This window comes from Lacerta agilis, chromosome 10 (assembly GCF_009819535.1).
Source record: "Lacerta agilis isolate rLacAgi1 chromosome 10, rLacAgi1.pri, whole genome shotgun sequence".
In the NCBI taxonomy this organism is placed as follows: domain Eukaryota; kingdom Metazoa; phylum Chordata; class Lepidosauria; order Squamata; family Lacertidae; genus Lacerta; species Lacerta agilis.
The window spans coordinates 35,745,841-35,754,276 of record NC_046321.1 but is presented as its reverse complement, the minus strand read 5'-3'; positions in this window follow the sequence as shown (position 1 = coordinate 35,754,276).

Sequence of the window (8,436 nt, the reverse complement as noted above, 5' to 3'; positions counted from 1 at the left end):
GGTAATCGTAGCCAGTTTGGAGTCAAACTGGTATATATGAAGTTGGCATGTTTTGACCAAACCTTGTACTATATGCCTGCTAGAATGAATGGATTTTGCCAGGTGTTTATCAGTTGGGTTTATAATAGTAACAATGTAAATTTCCTTCCTATCTGGTGAAACTGTTGGGACTGCTTCTTGCTGGGTAGGCGGGAAGGAATCAATATGATCAAGATTACTGCAACGAGACTCCAATTTCCACCAGTAGTGATTTTATTGGTAATTCCCCAATATTCAATCTACTTAGATATCGTCTTTGTAACTTTGGCAAGGCGCTGCGATGTTATCTTTATGACGAAAGTGATGCATTATTTTTTACATTTGTCAAGGGGAAAATATAACTCAATCATTACTAGAAATTGGGCAACCCAATATTTTCAGATTTTCTGGACAGCTTTAAGGAAGGGCATAACAATTCCATATAATATAATATTTTAAGCTGTACAAATTGAATTATGTATACTTTTTAATGAAATGAATAATAGTAATAATTATTCTACTGCTGCCCAGACTACTCTTTTGTTCCTACTGTAGTGTTTTGTTTTGTTTTTAAGCAGAGTTTGTGCATTCCAAAGTTTTCTTTATTTGGACAAGTCTTGCACTTTTCAAAAGATGAAATCCTTTTATGGCTTCTTTAATGCCACTGTTTAACCACACTGGTATCTTCTGGGCTTGTTCATACTCTCTCTAATCCATTGTCTCCATTTGTAGCTGAAGTTCTTTTATAGTGGTTTAAAATAGTACCCAACCTTCCTGAAGGGAATGGACTTTTCCGACTCCTCCCTCCACCTACTTTTTAAACAAAGCCCCTCAGTTTAAAGAATTCTTTCTTCTGAAACTGGATACAACTCTGTCAGACTTTTAAGGCAATTTCCCACTTGTATGTTTGTTAAAACTTGCATCGTTGGGGTCACAGTTCCCAAACTGTTTTATAACTGTTGGAATTTTTGTTTTGTACAGGTATTTGGCTAAAGAGGAATTAATACAATGTAATGCTATAATAAAAGGAGGATTCCCTGGTTGCCTAAATCCAGGTGATGTCCCAGGAGGGATGCAAAGTCACAAAACAGGCAGCAAAGTAAAGCATGAAAATATAGGCTGTTAGACCTCAAAATATTCCCTTCTAAGTTGCTTCCAAAGTACCTCACTTCTCTGAGCATAGAAAGAAACCACGTTTGGTCAGTTAAAATGGTTTGCTTCAAATGGTTTCTGGGAGACAGTGGGGGAAAGCAGACGTCTCTGAATTAAGGAATGGCTTGTTAAAATGATGTTCCCCGGGGTCAAATTTACCTCTCCTTCTGTGCCTTGTAGCCACTGTGTCTGGGGCAACAGACACTTAACAATAGTTAATGTTTGAAAGGTACAATATGTTCTGTGTAACCAGACTGCTCGTTTCCTCTTCCTAATAGCTTGATTGCTATTGCAGGACGCTGAAGATTTTTATTTACCTCATTAGACCACAAGAAACAATGTCATTAATATTTAAGCCCTGACACATTTTTAAAGTAAAGACAAAAAAACCCTTAAGCCTTAGTAACCCATTAACTATTCTTTTTCTTTTTTTAAGGTCAACATATTTGATTCTAGTGTGAAACAAAGGATGTTGGAAGCACTTCATCCTTGATCAACACTAGATACACAAGCAGGTCCTTCAAAAGGTTTCAGGGTGGAGAGCTCCTGTCCAGGGTCCTAGCCAAGCAGCCTTGCCCATTTCCAGGATACTCCATTCTACCACCTTCCCTCTCATTTCCCCAATTTCTCCAAAGTGACACTTGGCATTCCATGCCCACTCAGCATGCTCATTCTTCATTGAACTGTTTGGAGGATTTGCTCTCTTAGGTCTCCCCGGGGGTGGGGGTGGGGAATCTGCAAAGCTCTGGGTTTTCATGTCCCTGCTATCTTCTTCTTTTGTATAGACATCTTAGTGGACCACAAGCTTAACATGAATCAACAGTGTGATGCAGCAGCAAAACAAGCTAATGCTATTCTAGGCTGCATCAACAGAACTATAATGTCCAGATCAAGGGAAGTAATAGTACTGTACTGTACCACTTTTTCCTCCTTGCTCAGACTACATCTGGAATACTGAGTAAAGTTCTGGGCGCCACAATTTAAGAAGGCTATTGACAAGCTGAAACATGTGCAGAGGAGGGCAACCAAGATGATCAAGGGTCTGGAAACCAAGCCTTATGAGGAACGGTTGAGGGAGCTGGGAATGTTTAACTTGAAAAAAGAGGAGAATGAAAGGACACATGAACGCCATCTTTAAATATCTTAAGGGCTATCACATGGAAGATGGAGCAAGCTTGTTCTCTCATGCTCTGGACCTGAACCAATGGATTCAAGTAACAAGATCTGAAATTCTGACTAAACATCAGGAATAACTTTCTGACAGCAAGAGCTGTTTGACAGTGGGACTCTCCTTCTTTGGAGGTTTTTAAGCAGAGGTTGGATGGCCATCTGTCTTGGATGCTTTAGTTGAGATTCCTGTATTCTAAGAGTTTGGACTAGATGACTCTTTGGGGTCCCTTCCAACTCTACAATTATATGATTCTGGCTACAAAAGGAGCTGCACTCATAGAACTGATTGTGTTATTAGTATACATGACAAAGTATGCACACAAGTTTATTTTGTTGCTAATGGCCTGCGCCATCCTCAAGGTTTAAGAATGAGCACCTGCTACCACAGGGTTTCTGCATCTCTCTGCCAAATGAAGCCTATTTCTCAGTTTGTATATTCAAGGGGAGCTGTCACTTATCACTTAGACAGAATACAGAACAAGAGACAGGAGCCAACTTACAGGCACAGGCAGGCATAAAGCAGACCTATGTTATGTGTCACATCCAGTTGTCATGCTAACATGCATCACCAGTGGCTTCTCCATGTACAAAATTGCTGAATCATCATTTAGCGTCATTGACATTTATGGGGTAGCATGGGATTAACATTCTAGTACTGTCATTTCAATTCATTGGGCAGTGAATTTACCTACTGAAAATGGAAGCATGATCAAAAGTGGGCTTAAAGAATAAGCTTGTGAGAGGAGGCTCGCTTACGTATCGTGGACGATTCCCGCTAATTAAAACATATTCTGCTAATTAATACCACCGTAAAAGCGGCATAGCTGCACTCAACTTAATGAGCCTCCACTGGTTACACTGGGCGAGTTGGCCCATTTAGATGAACCTTAAAAACACTTCTCTTGTTAAGAGCACTGTCTGTGGCAAGAAAAGTGCTCACGGGAGAGCACTAGGAAATATTCTATTGCCATATGTTTACTAATATGGGGCTTCCTGAACATTGCTTTCTGTTACATTAGAGAATCCCATCTGGAATAATTGCCCGAGCACATCCTAAATGGTTGGTTAAAGGAAAAGAGCACAACAGATACAGCAGGTAATTAAAGGATTATTTCTTGTTAACCCAACCCAAGAGCAGCACAACTGGGGAACGGCTTCTAAATAGCTTTTAATAATCTTACAATAGGACTTCTGCTTCAGTGTATCTGAAGAAGTATGCATGCACACAAAAGCTCATACCAAGAACAAACTTAGTTGGTCTCTAAGGTGCTACTGGAAGGAATTTTTCAATTATTATTTTGTTTTGACTATGGCAGACCAACACGGCTACCTACCTGTACTTACAATAGGAGGCATGTTATTCCCTTCTTCTGTATGCCCCAAATAGCTGAAGCCAAAGACTAAGGAGAAGAGTGAGTTTGACAGAGGCCTGTACAACTTGTGACATATAAAGGTTGTGTTGTCATGAAGATCAATACAGTCTACCACAGGGGTCAGTAAACATTTTCAACAGGGGGCCAGTCCACTGTCCCTCAGACCTTGTGAGGGGGCCGGACTATATTTTGAAAAATATATATGAACGAATTCCTATGCCCCACAAATAACCCAGAGATGCATTTTAAATAAAAGCACACATTCTACTTATGTAAAAACACCAGACAGGCCCCCAAAATAACCCAGAGATGCATTTTAAATAAAAGGACACATTCTACTCATGTAAAAACACGCTGATTCCCGGACCGTCCGTGGGCCGCATTTAGAAGGTGATTGGGCCGCATCCGGCCCCTGGGCCTTAGTTTGGGGACACCTGATCTACCATGTCTTAATGCCCCTCTGAGATATATTATGATACACTATAGCCTGGGTTTACTCCATGGGTGGGGAGTATGAAAAAACATGTAGAGAATCCCAGCTCATGGCACAAGACTGAAGAAGACTACCTTCCAATCCTTCCAGCCCTATAATTCTGCACATGATGGTCATAGCATTACCGGATCTGCTTCTGAAAAATAGCAAGAACCATTTCTCTCATTTTTTCACTCCAGCGAGCAAATGGGTTTTGACAACAAGATGCAGAATTTGTAGTTCACTGAGCAGATTGTTTGCAAAGATGAAAATAGCCACCGGAGGCAGATGTTCCAAATACTCTCCAACATTCATTCATACCTACAGTACTTCCAAAACACAGACTCTCATTTCCTTCCATCGTGTCTCAAGGCATAAAGGGTTGAAAAGAAAAGAAAAAAAAACCCTGAAACCCTACAGTCATTCTAACTTAAGATGGCAAAACAAATACTCTGCCAATGTGACAGAAACTTAGAGGCCTAGGTCATATACTTGACTAAATAATTCCATCTACAAGTGTGGACAGAATGCTCACAAGCTCCAGGCACAACTACCAAGCAAGCCATGTGTCTGCAGGATTCACATAGGGCTGCCATACGTCTGGGATTCCAAAGGCGGAATTGACATTCGGGGGAAATTTTCGAAAGGAGGCGCTTGTTCTGGACTTAGATCAGAATATTGTATTTTTTTGTGTGTTTTTGAAAGAAAAAAAAGCTCAACAACTTTTGGGGTGTTGTGTGTGCACACACAACATATATGTGATAATGCATTAATGCTTTCCCTCCACAGCTATGGTCAGTGGTGAACTAGGCCTTAGCATAACAAAATCGAAAATTCTTTCTAGTAGCACCTTAGAGACCAACTGAGTTTGTTCCTGGTATGAGCTTTCGTGTGCATGCACACTTCTTCAGAACCACACGAAAGCTCATACCAGGAACAAACTCAGTTGGTCTCTAAGGTGCTACTAGAAAGAATTTTCGATTTTGTTTTGACTATGGCAGACCAACACGGCTACCCACCTGTAACTAGGCCTTAGCATTATAGAGATGAAACGGATTATGGACACAAACATAATTTTCTACAATGGCTGAATTTGCTTGACCTCAAGAGCAACTCCTCATAAGAAGGTGGCAATTAAAATCAAACTCTTGTTGTTGTATTAGGATCTAATGATGGGGAGAAATTACAATTACAAATTAAAGCATTTCCGCAGCAAAGTCCCCAAATCTGCCCACTGTATACAGAACAACTGCAAATCCAGCTTCACTCAATCAATTTACTCATTGGGCGCAACTGAATTAGTATTTGGCAGTCAAATGGGAATATTACATTTTATACCTGCATTTTAAAAAAACAAAACTTCTCCTACCCAAGCCTGATGATCCTTCTAGTCAAAATATATTCCCTAAAATATATTAAAAACAAAAAACAAATACAAAACTGCAAGCGTGACAGATGTTTTCATTGAGAAAGAAATACTACCTGCCACAGTCTGTCCTGTTTCCTGCCTCAAAGGGGCCGGCAGCTTTAATGTTTTGTTGACAGAGATGTGAGAGGAGGGAAGGGAACATGAAGCAGCAGGCCTGTTCCATGTGGCTCCGCTGGAGTTTACCTGCTTAAAAAAAACCCAGCTTACAGATGCTTTAGCACCTTTTGAACTTCATGGAACTTTTTCCCTGACACAATTGCTCCCAGAAACAACCACCTTCTGGTGCGAACATGCTTTGCTGTGCTTTCTAAATGATTTATCTTGCCACAGACCTTGATATTCAATACAGGTGAAGCAATAAAGACAGTAAAGCTTTCAGGTTCGACCATCAAGGGTTGGAAAAGCTTCAATGGAAATTAAATAGCATCAAGGTGGTTCCTGAGCCTTTCCTCTTTTGTTTCCCTCCCTTTATCTCTTCTCAAAGAAAAAAGGATTTACACAGGGGATTTGGGAAACAACCTTAGCTGGAGGTCCCTTTGCTTTGCAAGATAAAGCACAACTGTATGAAAAGATGACTCAGTTGCTGCTCCTGGCATTGTCTCTGATTTCTTAAAGCTGGATAGGAGTTTATGGGATTCATTTATCTCCCTGATCCATTTTCTATGGCCTCTTTATTGAAGCTTCTTCATGGTAACATATGGAAACTGATAAGCGTCATAAGGGGCTGAAAGCAAGGGCTGAACTACACATTACATACAAACAAATGGCAGTGGTGGCTGCTTCTGGGCAAAGCAGCTCTGTGAGAGGGCAGCCCCCAGCAGAGAAAGAGCAGGAGGAGAGCTGTGGTGGCACATGCATTGGGGCTGTCCCTTGGGCTTGGTTCAGAAGCTGCAACCGGTGCAGAATAAATAAAGCTGGCAAGTAGCAGCTAGTGGCAAATATGGTACAAGAGTTCGAGGGATTGCACTGGTTGCCAAGAACAGCTGGCGGGAAGGCATGCTGCCATGGACCTGGCCTCCTGGAAGTGCTGCTGCTCACTGGAGTGGTGTGGGAGCCACGTGGCAGCAAGGTTGCGGCGGGCGCATCTGTAGGATGAATTCTTTCAGGGCGTCCCTACTGCCTTGCCCTCGCCACACTACCCCAGAACTGTATTGTTGGAGGCCAGGTCTGCAGTGCTGCTCCTCCCCACTGGCTTCTTCTGCTTGCTGCCAGTTAACTACCAAGCCAGGTACTTGTGTTGATCCATAAATGACTTAGGGCCCAGGCAGGCAGTTGTTGCATCACCTCCCCCCCCTATATATGCCAGCCTAGTCCTTGAGATCAAGTGGACTGGAGACACCCTCTAACAATGCCATGCTTGCCATTGGAGTGAGACATGGGGGCAGGGTCCAAGATGCTACCAGACCCTCCCAATTTGTGATGTAATTCTAATGTATGGAGGGGTGGTCTTGAGCTGGGGGGGGGGAATTTCAAAAGTCTATATAGGAGCTTGTGCACCTTTGTTCGTGGTCTTTTTGCTTGCAAAGACACCCTGCTGCAGCAGTTCTAATAAAGGGCAACCGCCTTGCTTTGGGAGATTCTGTATCGTCTCTATTTATTCATAAGTGCTCCTGAGAGGAGGGGAGCCCTACTAAGGCTCTCCCCCGGGTTCGTGGACTCCCTTCTGGGGTTGAACCTAATTTTTATTACAGTGACATGGGAGAAGACACCCCAACAGCGGAATGCCTTCCTCTCGCAGTTTGGTTGGTTCCAACAGTGATGAACTTTAAGCAACTTGTAGAGACATAACAGGCCTTTTCCTTTTCCCCCCAGGGGGAACTCACAATAACTCAGTTGTGGCACCTCTCAGGTGGGCATGATTGCCATTCTTAGAGAAGAAGGGAGGCATTCATGGTGAGTTCCAGCACCACTTTTTCTAGAAAAATAGCACTGGACATTCTGTGGCATTTCCTTAAGTTGACTGGAGATGTTTTGTCGCTCTCCTGGTGCTGCAATGCAAGCTGACGCATTGTTGCCATTTGATTCTTCAGATTTTATTATGTATTATATATTTTATGTTGCATCCCAAACTGTGATTCGGGTGATTTAAGAGGGTGGGGGGTTATAAAACCTTCAAGACTGCTACTTTTCCACTACCATTTCCCTCTGCCATAAAACGGAGGCTGCTGCTTCTATGGGTGGCAATGCAGCTACAGAAGGAAAGTGGTCATGGTGAAACCACCCTCACTTCTCCACTGAGGACCATTTCTGATGAAGCCACTGGCACTTTGTTGAGCACAGGTCTGAGCTTTTGCGTATCCAGGCAGAAGCCCAATACACACCCCTTATTCTACAATATGTTTTCTTTACAATGCCTCCAGGCCCAAACAAACAAACAAACCCAAAGAAATACATACATAATTTGTGCACATGTGATATGAAGAGTCTGGTGGCATATGCAAAGAATCTCAGATTTAGAACACAAAAGAGTACTTTCCTAGCCCGTAAGGTTTCAAATAATTAAGAAGTTGATACGGATTTCAGTTTCCTGTAGTTAGTGAGCATGATTTCCATGCAACTTGTACAGCCTTTCCAGGCAAGCTCCTTTGAGTCTGGTAGCGCCCAGCCCAAGCACTTTTCTGTTGACCCTATGTGCAATAATTATCCTTGAATTAAAGACCCATTTATCCAGTTCCTCTTGAATACTTTAGTCATTTAGGGGAATGAAAGAAATTTGGGGAAGCAAGAATTATGGCCAATGTTCCAGCTAACAACTTGGTATGAAGTCTTGTCTTATTCTGCTCCTCTTTAAGGCAGACAAGGGGAAAGAGAAGATACCCTAT